The following is a 19,797-nucleotide window of genomic DNA, read 5'->3' as shown; positions in this document are numbered from 1 at the left end:
TTTTTTTTTTTTTTTTGGTCTCAAAATGATATAAAGGGAAGAAGTATATCCTTTCACCTTAAATCCTAAGATTTTCAGAAAGTGAAACAGAGCTTCAATAATATGCACATAAAGAAAGTCAGAATCTCTGCTCATAAAGTCTATGTTTTGCAGCACCTCGGGATCTTTGACATCCTTTGTCTGATGCCACTTGAGGCAAATTTGTGCTTGTGTTTAAGACCCAAGAAACCACCTTCCATTTCAAAAGTGGGTTATATTGAAACCCTGTCCCCTGTCCTCATCTGAAATAAAAGTTTTGGATGTGACCGATGGCCTGACAGTGCCCATGTGGAGCAATTAATAACTGAAAACAAATATCTCTAAGGAATGCTTTCTCAAAACAACTCAACTTAAGACAAACTTTGTAGAGACAGCATCGTACTGTTGTGCCATATGAATCCACCCTCACACTTTCCTGGTTTTCTGCCCTCTCACATGGCTCACCCTGCCTCCCACTGTTCTTCTAGTCTTTATTTAGACCACACGGAAATGTGTGGCCTTTTAGTCAGTCTCATGAGTTGGAAGTGATACAAACACCAGAAACCTTAAAACTATTCAATTATGGGCAATGACAACTTTCAATAAAATAAACATGGAAGTTTAATAAACACATTTCATTGCTGAAACTTGTCTCCCTAACTTTCCTTTTACCTATTCTCTCTATCCTGAATCATTTATTGGTTCCACATTTTATTTGGAGTGAAGGCTAATGCTGCTCACAAGAATCTGAGACATGTCATTATTTTAGTATGGTGTCAAAGGTGAAAGAATTAAGATAAGTGTACTTGCTGGGACAGGGGCTGTGATTTTTTCCATGTTAACATTGATAGGCATTAAGATTCATTAGAACATTAGCAGCAAGCTGACCCATTAGGTTTTTTTATTAATGTGAATAAAATCTGTGCTATAATCCCATATGAAGTATTATGGACTATAAAACAGAGAGCATAAGTCAATTTAATAAGACACATCATTGTCATATGAGCTTATGTCATGGATACACTTCATCTTGACCTGTTGCGGACAAACATTGAGTTTGAAATTATACCCAGTTCTTTTTGCCTTTGTTTACCCATTTAAGAAATAGTTAATGAAAAAATAGTCCTATGTGGCAGTATCTTAGAGTATATTATTATAGGTACCGAAGCATCATGTAGAAACTGTCAAATCTCTTAAATTAGACTAATGGGACATGCAAAAAATGCAAACAAAAGCTACATGAAGATGATATGATATTCAAAATATCAGCAATCTTTCTGTCAAATGTTTCTAAATGAAATTTGGAGGATATGAAAAATAAGCTTAAGTAATAGAAAGTGCAGAGGAAATTGCAGAATTATTTTTATATCTTAAAATTATGGTATAATTTTATGATATAAAGGAGTAATTATGATATCAAGATCATGTTCACCAAATGGTAGAATCATTCAAGAGACTTCAATCTCTGAGTGTGCAGAAGGTTTAGACACAAGTTTTTAGATATGGAAAAAAGTTATATTTATTTATATGAATGAATGTTTGTTGTTATTGGTCTCAAATATATGTATATAGTTAATATAGTGTTTCTTCTCTCCAAAAATGTATTTAAATTGAGGGCAAATTAAAAGAAATAAAAACAAATATTTGATCCAAACTCTGAAGGTACAACAGTGACAAAACTCCCTGCTCTCATGGAGTTAATCTCATCACAGAAAATGGGAGAAAAAGCTTTGCCTTCACTGAGCCTATTTACAGGCTTCACAAGTAATAGAATATACAGAAATGAACTGATTTTATTTCACAATACGTGTTATGAAATAAATAAACTAGGCTGTCCAGTAGGTTATTTTATCTCCACAAATCTCAGTCTCCTCATCTGAATAAATGAAGGTATTGATTTACCCGTTCTTTAAGCTTTCACTTCCAGCTCTGACAGCCTAAGAATCTATTGAATATGTACATTATTAAAATACAAAAGCTCATATATGTTTAAAAAGGTGTATAAAATTATTAATATTACACTTGGTGTAGTTTAAAGGGTGGTCTCTATCCAATGTTTATGGGGGAATTTAGGGCTAATGACCAGCACTGCTTTCACTCTGAGCTTTGAGGGCAAGCTAGGAACTCAGGAATGGTTAGAATAGTTGTCCAAAAACCGGTAATTGGTATAGAGAGAGCAGGGATGTTTCTGTCCTCCACAAATTTATGTGTTGAAGCCCTAAACCCCAGTGTGATGGTATATGAATGTAGGACCTTTGAGATATAATCAGGTTTAGTTGAGGTCACGAGAATGGGAAGTTCATGATAGGATTAGTGTCCTTATATGAGGAGGAAGGAAGACCAGAGCTCCCTCTCTCCATTTACACACACTGATGGAAGGCTGTGCATGGGAGCACATAGCAACAAGGCAGCTCAACAAGCCAGGAAACAGCTCTCGCCGAGAACTGAATCCGTCAGCATCTTGGTCTTGCACTTCCTTGGCTCCAGAACTGTGAAAAATAAATGTCTGTGGTTGAAGCCACTCAGTCTATGATATTTTGTTACAGCAGCCCAAGTAGACTGATACTAACAGATAACAGTGCCAACCAGGACAAACAACTAAACCGAAAGGATTAGAGGCAGTGGAAGTGCAGAGGACTGAGGACCACACTCACAAGACCCCAGAGCCTGCCCTGAATTTGAGAGTTGTTCAGCTTTAGATCAGTAACTTGACTTCTGCAAACCACAGCTTCCTCATTTTTAAATGGAGATAACATTCAATTATAACATTGTTGTAAGAATTTGAGATTTGTATATAAACAGACTAAAACATGAAAGACACTTTAATTTTTGCCCTTTTAGACAAGAACTTATTGAAACAAAAGGCTCTAAGACTCATCAACAGAGGCCATTTACTTCTGAGACAGAATGGTGTGATAAAAAGAAAACCAGCTTAGGACTCAAGTCTTGGTTTGAATCCTGATTCTTCTTCTTTTTTTAAAATTTAATCTAATCCTGACTATTTTTTATTTAGCTTTTCATAAACTGGGCAAATCACTTCTCTGAATTTTAATGCTTTCTCATGCAAATAGTGTGCTCTCTCTTTTCCTTTTTATCTAGCTGCCTGCCCACCTCTCTCTTTCTCTTCTCTTCTCTTTTCTCCTCATCTCTCTTCTTCTCTTCTCCTTCTCTCCTTCCTCCATCCCTGACTCTCTTCCTTTCTCCTTCCCTTCCTCCCTCCTTCCCTCCATTCCTTTCTTCCTTCCTTCCCTCCTTAATTTCCCTTCCTTCCTTCCTTTTACATCATGTGAAGCATTAACATCTTGTGATAGGCTGAAATGATATCAAGGTTGTCTTTAAATAACATTGCTCTCATTTACAAAAATTCTAACACATCCTTGAGTTGAGTTACAATCACATTCCAGGTAATGCACATAACCACAGGCAGAGACATGGAATCAGGGAGGGTATGTGCACATTATGTCTCTCAGGATGACAGTCTCATCTGGTTATGACAAGCAGGTGATAAACATTCTGTACTGTTCACCATGATGAAGCCAAAAACAAAAATTAAAGCAAGACATAATTTATGCCCTCAAGAAACTTACAGATGAATAAAGGAATAAAAACTAAGGAGCTATAGGCTGAGAGAAGTCATAAGTAAAAACTAAGTGCCTTAGAAGATTAGAGGTAAGGAGCGATGCTAACACAGCTAGCATCAGGAGCATCCAGAAAAGACTTCACAAAAGAAAGCACCTTTAAATAGGCTTTAAAGATAAAACCAGCTAGCTAATGTACCTGGCTATAATGTACATATTCTAATAGTCCAATGATTCTATTGAAATCATTGTTCTAATTAATTCTATTAACTAAAGGACTGTTTTCACCCCCATTGTTCAGACTGGGGACAAGAGGTTAAAAACTTGCCTAAGGTTACTTGCTAGCAGTTGGTAAACTGGATTGGAATTTCTGAGGTCTGGCCCCAGAGCCTGTGTGTGTGAACACTTTAATATACAGGCCCCTTTGGGGAGGCAAGAAAAACATTTTTAAGCAGAGAGAGCAGCATGTACAAAATCACAGCTGGGTGAGAATTCTCAGTGCCTTTAGGGAATGGGTGAGTAAAAAAATACAAAGGATGGAAAATGGGAGAGGGGTAAAATTAGGAAGCTGTTTTAGAGAGTAGTGACAGTTTTAATGCTCTAGTAAGGAGTGTTAATTTGTCTTGTATAAATGGGTAGACATTAACAATTTAAGAAAACAGTGAAGGGAGCAAGCAAATAACTCTGAAAGAAGTGGGATAGTTATATTTGAATGTTCCAGGGTCTCCATAATGGTATGCTTATTCCTGGCCTGCTAAAGAAAAAAAAATTTAGAACTGATATTTTTATTAATATGTTATTGTTAAACTAAGGAGTTAAGTGTTTGTAATATTCAATTTTCCCAGGGATATGATGAGTTGTGTTTGAGACATTTTGAGGTTAAGCTTTATTGTAGAATATGAGGGAGAAGGAAGAAAACCAGTGGGAGCTGAAAGGTCTGAGAGTCAGAAAAACAGCATTTTCAGCTATATATTTGAAAGCCAATTGTATATATATGATAAAATCATGAACAAGGATGATATTCCTCAACAGAATGTGTAAAGTGAGAAACGATGTTCTAGAAAACAATCTAATGAAACCCAGTACTTAAGGGCAGGTCAAGAAGGAGGAGCAAGCATAAAAGATTGAAAGGGATGCTACAGAGAAGCAGATAGAACTATAGGAACAATATTATGAGTGACAAGTTAGGGGAGTAGAACTTCTAAGGTATGAAGGCCAGGATGGTCAAGTGTGTAGAGATCAATTACAATGAGGCTATTAGATTTGAAGACCTTAAAAAGGACATTTTCAAAACTTAGCAGGTTGGTCAAAAAAATGAAAAAATATAAATCAAATATGTTTTTTTAAAGATAGATGGTAAAAGGAAGGAAGGAATTGAATTATTGCTTGGATAGAGGGGAAATGTTTGTCTACATGAAAGAATTGAGCAAACTGACTATCAGTTCTTAACTGTGAATCTTTAACAGTGCCTGCACAGTTAAAGCACTCACTAATGTTATTACTATAATTATCATAATATCATAATTAGATAATCACTATACCATTATAATTAAGTGCAGGAAAATGATATATTCCAACAATCCTAGAAATAGGGCAAGGCCACTGAGGGTGAGGATGAGGGAAAAATCCAGACCGTATGTACAATAAAAATGTCCTCAGAGAACACAGACATGCCTACCTCGCTCCACTTCCACCCCCAGGCCCAAGGCACAAGAGTCTGAACCACAGCTGTGCTGAAAGGTAAATTAAATAAGTACTCACCTTCAAAGCATTTCAGAGTATCTCCTAACAGATGCCGTTTCTTGAAATTATTTTAGCAGAAACTCAGATTCTATGTACATCCTTGGAGAAATCACACATTTCTCTAAAACAGTGGTCTTCAACAAGAAGGATACTTTGCTCCCACACCCCATGTCTGGAAACATTTTTGTTGGCACAACAGGGAGAGATGAAGTGAGGTGAGTAAAAGTGCTACCAGCATCTAGTAGGTAAAGGCCAGAGATGCTGCCAACCACGCTGCCATGCACAGGATGAACCCTACAATGAAAGTGTCCAATCCAAAATGTCAGCAGTGCCAAAGCTGAGAAATTCTGCCCTAAAGAAACACTTACTTATTTAGACTTATTTAGTTATTTCCATTCATTCCTTTTTTTCACCTAATTTCAAACTATTCTGTAAATGATTGAGCTATTCCTTCCTTAAACAAGTGAAAGAATAATGAGTAACAGGGTGGTCACTCTATATGGAAGCAGAAAAATGAAATATAAGAGATGTGATTTTGTTTTCTAGTTCACATTTTACCTCAGGGCCAGCTCAACAATGCCTTTCCCTGCAACAAACATTATTTTAATGGTGTGGAGTTCATACCTATGCGATGCTTCCTAAATCCCCACTCTATGGTTAATTTCCATTGCAAATCCAGACTGCATTTTGTCCTGCCCCTGACAAAGGTCCAGCTAGACTTTCAAAGATGCAAGAGTTTAGCAAATAATTTTATACAATATTGTGAGCACCAGTAATATATCAGACAATGTTCTAGATGCTTGAGATAGAGACATCAGTGAACAAAGCAAAGAAACCAATTATTGGGGAGCTCACATTAAATCAAGGTCTGAGTAAAATTCAAGAAATTCTTAAACTGGAATATCTCTACATAGAGCATGATATTTTTCCAACTAATTTATCTCTCTTGATTCAAAAAGGGAAATTCATTTCAAGAGAGATCTTACCTACATCAGAAATTAATCTATTTCCAATGCAATAGAGCAAAATATATTGTAGTAACAAGCCAGTCTTTTGCAGAATGTTGGTTAAGAAATTAAGGTTTGTAGTATGTAAAAAATCAATGTAAGAAAGACATTCAAGCCTAGGTATATTTCTATGGTTCAGGTTAAAAAAATGGAGATGGACACATCTATTCTATGCCCTGCTGTGTTTTAGAGGAATAACTTTTGCAACAAGATAACTGATTTCTTTTGAAATAGCCAGCCGTGATTATGGTAATAATAAAATTCACTTAAGCATTTAGTCTGGATCTACCCTACACTTGAAAGCACAGGGTTATTTACCTTGCATTCTCTCTGATTAGCTTCAGTGATTGCATTACAACACTACTTCAATGGTCACAGTCTTAGAAAACTAATGACAGCTTGGATTTGTCCTGGGAAATAAGCAGATGGGTTAAATGCCACCTACTTGACAGCTCTGCTGAAGATCTCTCCCCGGAAAGGCAGCAATATCTCTGGCATGTTTTGCTGGCTCCTTCTTTCCCCAAATTTTTCTCATAGGTTATTGCTCATCAGATAACTACTTTGAATAAGAGTTATTTTCATGTCTTTTCATACTCTGCCTTACTTTTACAAAGAGACTGTGTTAGAAACTCCTTTCCTAGGCAGTACCTAGAATAATATCTGGTGCCCAAAAATTTACATAAGTAAATCAATGAATGTATGTATTTGAATGGAGCGAGGGGATGGCAGCTCAGGAAATTCTGAGAACTCCGGGGGGGGGGGAATATATACATATATATATATATATATATATATATATATGTATGTATATGTATATTATGTACATATGTATAGTACATATAAGCCCTGGCTGGTTTGGCTCAGTGGATTGAGCGTCGGCCTGTGAGCTAAGTGTCGCTGGTTCGATCTTCCAGTCAGGGCACATCAGAGAAGGAAAACTCTGACTCCAAAAAACCCCCGCTGCCTTGCGGCATACCTCTTCAGGGGAAAGGCTAAGGGAGTAAACCCCGACAGAAAATCCGGAGCCGGAGTCCCTAAGGCGGTTTGACGTTGTAGTCAACACCGGCAACTCCTGCGGCGCACCTGAAGCCAAGCTGTATTGACTCCGTCTTTCCCTTGGACCCTTCAGCTGCGAAGAGAGGGGGGGTCTGCTGCATGGGCAACAGCAGACCCTCCATATCACCCTGCCCAGGCTCTGTAGCTTCAGCTCCACTGGAGAGGACACTCCAGCATCATCGCAAGATGTCGATTCAACACGGGAGGAGACAGATACCGTGTCACTCCCGAGTCGGACTGCACAGCCATTCTCGGCGGTGCAGATAGACTCTTAAGAAGCTACACCATCGTCTCTCGAGACGGACGGCTGCCGACGATAGTACATATATATGTATATTATGTATCTATGCATGTACTTATATATTATATATTTTATACTTTACATATCATATATACATATATATATATATATGAGTTTTTTTGGACTATTTCTTTAGGAAGAAATTGAAGGAAAGTGCCTCTCAACTCACAGCTCAATTTTCTTACCCTATTAAACATTGATAAAAATTAAGACCCCTTTCTTTCATTTGCTTCTAAAAGCTAACTCCTGAATATATTTACAAGTACATAATTATTTGTTGAACTCCTAAGATGCATAGAATTTCACGGGCAAGGCAGAAAGTGTTCCTACTGGAGCCTGATGATAAGATCCTCCACACTGAGGCAGATACACCTCTGATTCTGTTTGCTGGCTTCCCACAAAGATGCATCCAAATCAGTAGCCCTAGAGACACCGGTGCCACCAGCAACAACAGAACTGTAAATTCTTTTTGGTTCTAAAACTTGGTCTGGAGACACAGTTGAGCAATAAATGCCATACATTTATACTGACATTTATCCAGGATGATTTCTGTCTTAACACTTCACCTCTATTGTTAATTATAATATTATACTTACTTTTTTGCAAACAAAAGAAACAGAATGATGAGGCTGGTTGAAAGCCTGCTCATAAATAATTCTTTTTTAAAAATGAGATGAGGTGATATCTTGAGCGTTCTGTCTCACAATAAGCCTCTTGACACAATCATGAATTCTAAGATTTGTAGCAAGGAGCTCTGAATATCCCTGTGGCTATAATGAAATAAATAGCTGCAGGGGACCATAACTCAGCCTCACAAGTTATTAGTTTCTGTTCCACTTGCAGGTCTTCCTATCAATGCAGAACCTTCACCAGGTGTCTTCAAGTTTGAATTCCACAACATCTTCCAGCAAGGGATCAGAGGAACTATGCTGTTCAAGGCCCTGGCAAAAGGAGTCCCCACAGTGAAAACAAACCAAATGCTGGTACCTTTTAACAAGGTTTAAAATATGGCTCTGAGAGGTCAAGTTCAAACCTTTATCTTTCTTTAGGAAAGTTCAAGATTTAGCTTCTACCAAATTCACCCATGGTGGTAAAAGATCTTCAGTGAACAAAATATTCTGAAGGAAAAAGTGGATGGAGCAGATAGATTTTGAAAAGATCAGGATTAGTGGGAGGTCAGAGAAAGTTGAAGAAATTATTTAAAAGATTGGGTGAGGGTAGGAGATAAAATTTTTTTTTCATTTTTGTGGTTTAGGAAGTGGTTTTTGGATGGCAGCACACCATAGAAGCAATCATGAAATCCATTTTGTGGTGCGCCAACCACCATTTTCCTAATGAAATGGACAACTTTGAAAAATGGTATTTGTGTGTGGTTATGGGTCACAATATGAAATAAGTTTCTATAAAATGTTTAAAGCTCATTGACCTAGAGGAATTTTTACTGCGTGGATTATGAGGTGGGAGAAGATTTTTAAATGTTTCTTGACTCCTTTTCGGAACAACTGAACATTATCACCTGTTTTGAATTAGTTCAGCACTTCTTCCCTCCTAACGTATCAACCAGTTAGAGGGTCATGTGCGTGATTCTGGTCTGAGCAGTTGCTGTAGACATAGAATGTTATCCTGCAGCCTTAGGAAGCATCTTAAACTTTCCAAGCCTTGGTTTCTTCATCTATAAAATTGGAAATACTACTACCTCTTTCATAAAGTGTCAAAATTAAAAACTAATGGCAAAGAAAAGCACTTAATACAGTTCCTGATGCAGGGTAAGTGGTAAATAAATGTTTCTTTTCCTTCCAGCTTTCATTCAGGGAAAAAGGCACCTTACATTCCCTGTTCCCCTATAAAGACATAGGGTCACCTCTCACACAGTGCTTGGATTTGGGATGCTACCATATTGTCAAGTGATTTTCTGCTGTCAGGTTAATGAAGGATTATGCCTGCCCTCTTTTCCTGGTCAGCACAGCCTGCTAATGAAAAAAACAGAAAATATCTCAGAGCACTAAGTGAGAATCAGCTGTGTATAAAAGCCATTTTCTCCAGCTTTATGAGTGAGAGGAGCTATAAATCACTCAACCCATTTGCATTCATACTGATTTAAAAAGAAGTTGTGATGAGGAGATGGCAAGGATACCTGGCCGATGAGAAATGTTACCCTAGGACTGAAGAAAATGTTTGCAAAACAATCTGGCTTTTGGGAAGTGGCAGGATATTGTGCCAGGAGAGTTAGGGGCACATGGAGCGGGGCGGGGCAGGGTAAGAAGAGGTTACATCAAACTCTGTCTTGGGGAGGAAACCTTAAAATTGGAATACCTGTTCTTAGAGTTAACATCTCATCATTAATGTTGTGTTTTCTGAAAATGGAGAAAGAAGTTTACTTAAGATGGCTTAACTGTTTTGCAATTCCTGATACATAAAACCAAATAGAACACTCCCAGTGTTACTGACGGGCCTCTTGGCTCCTACCAGCTCAGTGACATTCACTCTAGCCCTGAGCAATTTCAGATAAGCAAAGCCAGCAGCTGGGGAGACCCCAGCTGTAACTAAGCCTGGTGTCCTTGCTTCATCTGAGAGAAAGCCCATGGGGCTGAATCCAAGCATCCAAATGGAGAGAAAATATTTTCCACTACCAAGGACAGATAATCTGAACTATGTTAAACCCAGTCTCTGTGGAATTCTTACTTGAACATTTCTCACTTAGAGGCAAACTAAGGTCGCTTGAACAATGTCATAGAAAATTTATTGACAAGAGTCTTCCATTTTCCGTAATTATTTTACTCTAGGAATAAATGCATGCAGTCAGGACAGATAACCAAAGAGGCCTCTCAGAGCTTGGCCTGAGCCAGCGGCAGCACTAGAACAGCACCGAAATTGGTGCTCCAGTCAGAAATATTTCCCACATTGTAGAATTTATGCCTCTTTCTGGGAAATATGGGACATCATCAGATGAGTAAGAACAACATTATAGAGAGAGTTGAGGTCAAGAGAGGGAACAATTTTTTGGGAAAGTAGATGGAGTCCAACATCAGACCTCCTTGTATTTCCAGACTCACCTACACATTGAGGGGAACAGTAAAATCATAGCCTTTTCACCATTTCTGTGTGAAGGTTAGTGATCACCTCATCTAGACCCCTCCTTCCCTTGAAACTAGTTCCTCAAATAAACATGGTACAATATCCATATTTACTAACTTCTTTGGGCCACTGATTAATTCTTGATAGCAAAATTCAATTCTTTCCATTGGCCTACCTATCATCTTTTGCCTATCCATCTAGCATCTATTTTTAAGTGGGTAGGAAAATATATGGGTTTTAAAATTGTTTTTTATTGTTGACACTAATATAGATGTCCCCATTTCCCCCACTTTTCTCACCTCCACCCAGCCCCCACTCTGGCCATTACCACACTGTTGTCTGTGTCTATGAGTTGTGCAGATATGTCCTTTGTGTAGCTATTTAGCTATCTATCTACCTAAGTCTGAATCTTTCTTACTTTCTTTTGATCTCTTGAACTCCTCTTTGTGCTTCTCTTTGATCTTTGCTCTTATTTATGTAATATGGCTTGTTATTATATGATCTGACCACTTCCACCAATTTCCTTAATTGTAAAACATCACAAAGCATTACATTTATGGTTTTTCTTCTACTTCACAAACCATTCTATCTGTTTTCTTTGATAGTTACATCCTTATTTTCAATATCTTTTCTCCATTCTTCATATGCAAAGATAACTCTAATGAAAATTAGATTTCTAATATTTCTCCAAATGTTATTCCTTCCATCTGAATGTCCTCTTCTCTCTCCATTGATTTGGAGACTAAAATTCAAACTCATTCCTCAAGACTCAGTTCAAGGACTGTGACATTTAAAAACTATAAAAAGGAAAATTTTATTTTTTGCTATGTGAGGGGAAAATAAAGATATTTTTAGATATATAAAGCCCGAAAGAAGATTATCTACATACATTTCTGAGAAAAATCCTTGAAGTATACCAAATAAACAAAATTGAATCTGAGCAACACTTCAAGAAGGTAGAAGACATGCTATAGCAAAAATAGTGGTAAGTTATAGATAGGTACGTCAGAGTACATCTAAACACTTTTTGATGATGTGTGTGTAACAAACTGCTATAATTAGACAAAGAACTATTCAAACAGAAATGGGAAGTATAAGACACAGTGAAGAAGGAGGAGGAGGATGAGGAGAAGATGAAGGGCATCCCAAAACTAAAATTCCAGTTTATTTCAGGAAAAGATACACTTTCTTAAGAGTGGGTGACAAACAAAGCAGGGAACTTAAAACAGCCTAAAATCTTATGGTGAAAAAGGGAAGGCTACTGATACTATAATTCTTCATTTTAATAGGTAATTCAAAAGGTTCTGTTAAAAATTTAAGCATAATTATTACTATAATACACAAGAGATGTGTAGTTCACTAACCACTTGAGGAACAAAGAAGAAAGAGAAGATGTATTTAACTCACTAAGTAATGCAAGGGGGAGTGAGAAAGGACATTAAATTTAAAAAGTACAATATACAGAAGTACAATAAAGTAATATACTCTGAAAATGACCAAATAAATCAGAGGTTATAATGAATATGAATAAGTTTAATTTAGGTATTAAAAATCAAGATTATATTAGGTTAAAAATAGCTCATTGTCATTTCCAAGAGTAATATATAAAACGGAAAGACACAGAACAGTTAAAAATAAAATTTTAAAGATATATTTCAGTAAAATAAAATAAAAAGAAATAAAACTGGTAATATTAATACTGGCTTAATATTCAGCTCAAAGAATACTCAGGCAGCCCACACAAAAAATTGCAAGTGGCCTACAAACTTAAAAACATTATCAGCCTCTCACGTGTTAAGAAACTTTAAAGAAAGTGATAAAGAAATGCTGTTTTCCATCAATCAGATTGGCAAAGATGTTTGAGAATATTCAATGTTTGCTCTGGGGAAACAGGTCTACTCACACATTATTTAGTGACTATGAACTGAAACAAAATGTGTAATTTTGCAGTATCTTCAATATTTTTTATACATATACTTTGATCCAGCTGTCTTACTTCTAGGAATTCATCCTACAGGCAAAATTTGTACATATGATAAATGTATTCTTGCAAGGATGTTCTTCGCTGCATTTTTACAAGATCAAAAACCTAGAAGGAATCCACGTATTCATCAACAGGGGGAAAAATAGATACATTTTTGTATATCCCTACAATAAGATTTAGAAAACACTTCAAAAGAATGGATTATACCTATGTGTACTGATATAGAAAAATGTGTAAGATATATGTAGAGTGAAAACTGCTAGATTCTGTAACAATACATTTCTACTGCAATTCTATTTGCAACTTTAGGAGAAAATACAGATTTTATCTATGGCACCACTGTGAACATTTTCATCACCTAGGGAAACATATACACTCATAATTAATTTACTGTTCCAATCACCAAACCTCATATGTTCTAGGAGCAGAAAATTCAGTATCTTGCTATAAGGCTTCTCGTCTTCCTCACTTTAAATTCTGTAACAAATCTGGGTGGTCTTCCTCAACCCCCAGCCAATACCAGGCAAAGTAAGGGCACTGGAAATGCTGGTCAGTTCACCAATACCAGCACTTTTGTCCCTGCCCCAGGGCTTTGCTCTCAGCCAATGACTCCCCACAGACTGATGATCACTGCCCACTGCTGTGTTTGTGCCTCCCTGGCCCAGATGTCTCCAAGGCTGCAGCAGCAGTTACTTTGTCCTCCAAGGTTGTCAGTCTGTTAGCATCCACTCACAGGCTCAGCACTCACTCCACGGCCAGCACTTTGCAGAGCTTGAAGCAGGTTCCTGACTCAGCCACAGGCAATCCAGGCTCTGCGGTGGAGCTCTGGTGGCCAATCCAGAGGACCCCCCGACCCCCCCCACACACACACACACACAAGCCACCGCCTTCTCAGTAAGCACCCTCTGTGGTTCTTGGTGTCTTTTGATTCCAATAGATGTCAGTGGACAATTTCAAGTCATCAGGTGGGTTATAACAACACTGGACCACAAAAAGAAAGGGGGCAGAGGTCTGGCCTTTCCTCCCACATATTAAGTAATGTAACAGAATTCTGCCCAGCACCTTTTATACTCTTCCACCAGGGAAATGGGTCACTTACATTTTCATAATAATGTGGCCCACCTAAATGACATTTCCTTTAATAATAATAATAATGAATTTCTCCAAAGTGTCATGTTTTCCTTAATCTCAGACATAGAGGAGTTTAGCACACATACATGTGTACACAAACACACACATATCTTTATCAAAAGCATAAGTCTATTTCTTGAGTCTATTTAGTTTTGTTGATTAATTTATTACTGTGACAATTTTATCTTGCTTTCATTATTATAGCTTTGTAATTCTGTAACATACAATAGGATATATTCATTCATATTTTCATGTTGCTTTCAAATATGCTTGCCTTTTTTGTTAATCTTATCTTTTCGTAGAACTTTAAAAAAATGCTTGCTGAGCTTACTAAAATATCTTATGAAGGATTTTAACTTAATGACTCATGAAATTTTTAAAATAGTTTTGCAATAATTGGCATCTTTACAATATTGAATCATTCTGTGCAGGAACATGACATGTCTCTCTGTCTTTATTTTATCCTTCATCACAGCTTTACTGTTGTCTTTATTTAAATCTTGTACATTTACTGTTAAATATTTTATGGTTTTGTTACTATTATGAATGGGACTGTTTACTTCTTTATATTTTCTAGTTGATTATAAATACTGATTAGGAAAGCAGTTGATCACTGTGTGCTCGTATTATAAACAGCTATTTTATTGTTCTCTTTTATCCTAGTAGTTTTTAATCTGACTTTTAAAAATTTTCTCTGTAGATAAATTGTCAGTGGTGAAAATTTATCTTGTTGCCATTGCCTATAGTTTTTATTAATTTTCTCACCTTTTGACATTTGCTATAAGCTCCTATGTGCCACTAAATAACATTAGCTACAGTAGACATTGTTTTATTTCTGGCTGTTTCAATTAGAAATGTGTTTAGTCATGAATAATTCAACAGAAGTTTCTCTGCCCCCAAGAAGTTAGGAGTTCATAGGTTGTTAGGATGGTGCAGCTGCTCAAGAAAGTGCCAGCAACTTCTGGTCACCATGGAGGCATACAAAGACATGCTTTGCCTCCTCATGCAACCATAGAAAGAATTACAACCAGATCTCAAAACAAATAATGAGAATCATCAGAAAATTGAACTATATGGCAGTCTGACAACTTAGGATTTTAAAAAGTCACGTTTACCCAGACAGGTAGGAGAGGCAGAGTCACAGAGACTGGGTGGAGATGTGGTATGGCAGAGAGAAGCAACAGTGGCAGTAGAATGGATGGTCCCACATTCATGTGTGGTGGTTAAAAACTGGGAGGGATAGTCTGGGAGCAAGTGAACCCAGCCCCAGGCCAGACAGCAACCCAGGGTTCCAACGCTGGGAAGATAAACCCCAGTTATTTCCAGCTGTAAAAACAAGTGGAAGTTGTGGCACATCAGAAGACACTGCCATATTTTTGCCCCTTAAAGGGCCCACATGGTTTTTGAATGTATGAAAATCCCAGGGCAGCAGATGGAAGGGTGATAATCACATATAGAAAGTGGGTGAAGTGACTGAAAATGGGGAAAATGCCAGGCAAATTGCCAGAAGCCAGGCAGCAGCATTGTCCCCTCTATGAGCCCCCCATCACACACAGAGTCACAAAGCAGTGAAGCGGGTGGCCCCACTCTGACAATTACTAAGGCTCCACCCACACAATTTACAGGTGTCTTTGCTATACAGGTCATGCTATTAAGACAGAAAGTATAAACAGCTCTACCTAATTCACAGAAACAAACACAGGGAGGTTGCCAGATTGAGGAAAAAAAGAAATATGGCCCAAATGAAAGAACAAAACAAAACTCCAGAAAAAGAAGTAAATGAAATGGAGATAGCCAACCTATCAGATACAGAGTTCAAAACACTGGTGATCAGAATTCTCAGAGAATTCATTGGGTATGGCCACAACATAAAGGAAGAAGTGAAGTTTACACCAGTGAGATAAAGAAAAATCTACAGGGAACCAACAGTGAAGGGAAGGAGGCCAGGATTCAAATCAACAATTTGGAACAAAAGAAAAAAATAAACATTAAACCAGAACAGAAAGAAGAAACAAGAATGCAGAGAAATGAGCAGAGGCTTAGGAACCCCTGAGACAACTTTAAATATACCAACATCCAAATCATAGGGGTGCCAGAAGGAGAATAAGTAGAACAAGAAATTGAAAACTTATTTGAAAAAATAAGAAAGGAAACTTCCTTAATTTGGAGAAGGAAATAGGTATACAAGTCCAGGAAGCACAGAGAGTCCCAAACAAGTTGGACCCAAAGAGGATCACACCAAGACACATCAAAATTAAAATGCCAAAGGTTAAAGATAACAAGAGAATCTTAAAAGCAGCAAGGGTACTTCCACAGGAGGCCTACACGCCCCTGCAGCCATGTATCTAGTGATTCCTGAGAAGTTCCAGCACATATTGCGAGTACTCAGCACCAATATTGATGGGTGACGGAAAATAGCCTTTGCCATTACTGCAATTAAGGGTGTGGGGTGAAGATACACTCATGTGGTATTGAGGAAAGCAGACATCAACCTCACCAAGAGGGCAGGAGAACTCATAGAGGATGAGGTGGAATGTGTGACTACCATTATGCAGAACCCACGCCATTACAAGATTCCAGACTGCTTCTTGAACAGACAAAAGGATGTGAAGGATGAAAAATGCAGCCAGGTCCTGGCCAATGGTCTGGATAACAAGCTTTGTGAAGACCTGGAGCAGCTGAAGAAAATCCGGGCCCACAGAGGGCTGCACCACTTCTGGGGTCTTCGTGTCTGAGGCCAGCACACCAAGACCACTGGCCACCAGGGCCGCACTGTGGGTGTGTCCAAAAAGAAATAAATCTGTAAGCCTCATCTGTTAATAAATAGTTTATACACCTGTGGAACGAAAAAGAAAAAGCAGCAAGGGTAAAGCAGAGAGTTGCCTACAAAGGAGTTCCCATAAGGCTATCAGCTAAACTTTGCAGGCAAGAAGGGGCTGACAAAAAGTATTCAAAGTGATAAAAAGCAAGGACCTACAATCTAGATTACTCTATCCACCAAAGCTATCATTTAGAATGGGAGGGCAGATAAAGTGTTTCCCAGACAAGGTAAAGCTAAAGAAATTCATCATCATCACCAAGCCATTAATACATGAAATGTTAAAGGGACTTTATTTCAGAGAAAGAAGATAAAAATTACAAACACGAAAATGACAACAAACTCACAATTATCAACAACTGACTGAAAATAAAAACAAACTAAGCAGAACAGGAACAGAATCATAGGTATGGAGATCATTTGGAGGGTTACCAGCTGGGAGGGGGAAGGGGGAGAAATGGGGAAATGGTGCAGGGACTAAGAAGCATAATTGGTAAGAACAAAATAGATAGGGGGATGTTAAGAAACAGGAAAGGGTGAAGCCAAAGAATTTACATGCATAACCCATGGACATGATCTGGGGGGGTGGGGATTGCTGTAGGGAAGGGAGGTACTGGGCAGAGATGGGCAAAGGGGAGAAAATTGGGACAACTGTAACAGCATAATCATATAATATACTTAAAAAAAGAATTCTCGGGAAGCGGTGGAGGGTGTGAGTAGAAATGGAAGAGGGTATAAAGGGGCTAAATTGTAATGAAAAAAAAAACAATAAAAAAATAAAGAATTCTCAGAAAGCATCTACCCACTCCTGGGACCTTGAGGGAGGCCTGGAGCTGAGATGGGTAAGAGAAGGAGGAATTTCCCTGCAAAAGAAAATGAGAGAGGTTTTATTTATATTTCTAAGAAGAAGAGACAGAGAAAGAAAGAAGAAGGGAAATGAGGGAATGAGGAGGAACACCAAGAGATAGGGAGCAGGAGCCAGGGCTGTAGAAATGACCAAGTGAAGCTTGTATTCTAAGAACACTTGGTCTAATGTCCAAAGTGCAGTCATCCTCACCATTCTGTGAATTCCCTTCATGTTCCTAGGTCACCAGTGAAGCCTGACGCAAACAGATACCCCATGGTAAGGAGGGAGGAGGTGCATTTGAAATGAAGGAAAAGGGTTGCTAGTGAACAAACAAGAACCAGTGGTAATAAGTTCCTGGGCAGAAGCAGGAACTTGGGTGGGATTGACCAAGAGATGCATCCCAACCTCCAGCCCAGGCGACCCTAGAAATCCTGGGAAGACAGTGGACTTTCCACAATGGGGGTGAAGGGATAGGCCGATATTAACTAGATATTTAGAGGTGCAGTAACCCAACCGCCTTTCTGGTTAAAGTGTTTTAGGACCTTCCACCTGCTTCTAATCATGACCTCATGTGTCTCTGCTCTGGTCAGTTGAACATTGTTTTTCAAGTGTTATCACATGCAGATGCCTTCTTGATAGCTGCATGCTACTGTAGCTCTGTGGCTCTGAATGAACCTCTTTACTTCTCTGAGCCTGGGCCTCCTCCTTATAAATGGGGACTCAACACCTGTAAGGATTAAACAGAAAGCCCCTGTGATAGTTAATTCTATGTGTCCACTTGGCTGGACCATGGTGCTAAGATATTTGGTCAAACATCATTCTGGATGTTTTGGTGATGGTGTTTTTGGATGAGATTTACATTTAAATCCATGGACTTTGAGTAAAGCAGATTTCTCACCATAATGTGGGTGGGCCACATCCAATCAGTTGAAAGCCTGAGTGGGAGAAAAAACAGACCTTCCCTGAGCAAGAAGAAATTCTAAAGCAAACAGTCTTCATACTTGAACCACAATATTGGCTTTTCCCTGGATCACCGGCTTGACAGCCCACCCTGAAGATTTTGGACTTGCCAGCCTCCATAATCATGCGAGCTAAATGCTTTGTGGATATGTATACAAAAAAGAAGAAGAAGAAGAAGAAGAAGAAGAAGAAGAAGAAGAAGAAGAAGAAGAAGAAGAAGAAGAAGAAGAAGGAGAAGAAGAAGAAGAAGAAGAAGAAGAAGAAGAAGAAGAAGAAGAAGAAGAAGAAGAAGAAGAAGAAGAAGAAGAAGGAGAAGAAGAAGAAGAAGGAGAAGAAAAGAGAAGGCCAACAGTAAGTCTTGCTCCTTCCATCTTCCTCAGCTTCTTCCTTAAGTATGTTGGGTTTTCCTTAGGTTCACTATTTATGGGTTGCAAAATGGCTTCTTCCCACAATCAAAGCAAAAATATGAGGAGGGATCAGGCGCAATCTGATGCCTCTTTCTATCAAGAAAGCAAAAGAAGCTTTCTCAAAATGCACAGGAGACTTCCACATATAATTGAGCGGACAGACTCGATCCTATGACCACCTACAACAACAATAGAGGGTGATAAAACAAGTATTTATCTGAACATCTTGGTCCCTAGAGAGGATGTTGATATTTTGTTAGCAAGAAAAAAGGGAGGAATGGATAATGGATAGACTATCAATAAGTGTCTGCCACACTGACTTTCGAGGGGATGAGTTCAATGTTTCAGAAATTATTAGGATGTGTGCTATAATTTGCTGACAGAGTTTTATCAGCCTGAATAAGCTGTTTTCTGTTCTTAGCTTGATGAGGACTTTTAAAATCAGGAAAAAATGTTATGTTATCAAAACTCTTGGGGCATCTATTGAGAAGATAATATAATGTGTATTTTTTTCAATTATTATGTTAATTTAGAGGAACAGATTTCAACTGTTGAGTCATTCTTGCAGTCCTGAGATAAACAATGCTTGGAATGTGGTAACTCTCTGGTTTCGTTACTGTATTTAATTTGAAAATACCATGCTCATATTTTTTCCATTAATGCTGACAAGTCACACTGATCTATAATTTTCTTCATGCTCTCCTTGTTCAGTTATTTTCATGAGGATTCTGTACCACATAGAATGAGTTAGAGAACAACTCATCTTTTTTCATTTGAACAGTTCAAATTGAATTATCTGTCTTCAAGATTTGGTAAAGTTTATTTCAATAATGTAGCCCTATTGCTTTATTTAGGCAACAGATCTGTGATTA

The 19,797-nt window shown here is 38.1% G+C and overlaps 1 pseudogene; it reads left to right on the top strand.

The window, feature by feature from the left end:
* Positions 1 to 16,215: 16,215 nt before the first annotated feature.
* On the top strand, positions 16,216 to 16,628 carry LOC150000230 (small ribosomal subunit protein uS13 pseudogene; annotated as a pseudogene).
* The last annotated feature ends 3,169 nt before the right edge of the window (positions 16,629 to 19,797 follow it).

This window comes from Furipterus horrens, unplaced genomic scaffold, assembly GCF_987537825.1.
Source record: "Furipterus horrens unplaced genomic scaffold, mFurHor1.1.pri manual_scaffold_10, whole genome shotgun sequence".
NCBI classification, from domain to species: domain Eukaryota; kingdom Metazoa; phylum Chordata; class Mammalia; order Chiroptera; family Furipteridae; genus Furipterus; species Furipterus horrens.
Note: the sequence above shows the minus strand (reverse complement) of the source record. Positions and strands in the feature narration are given on the sequence as shown.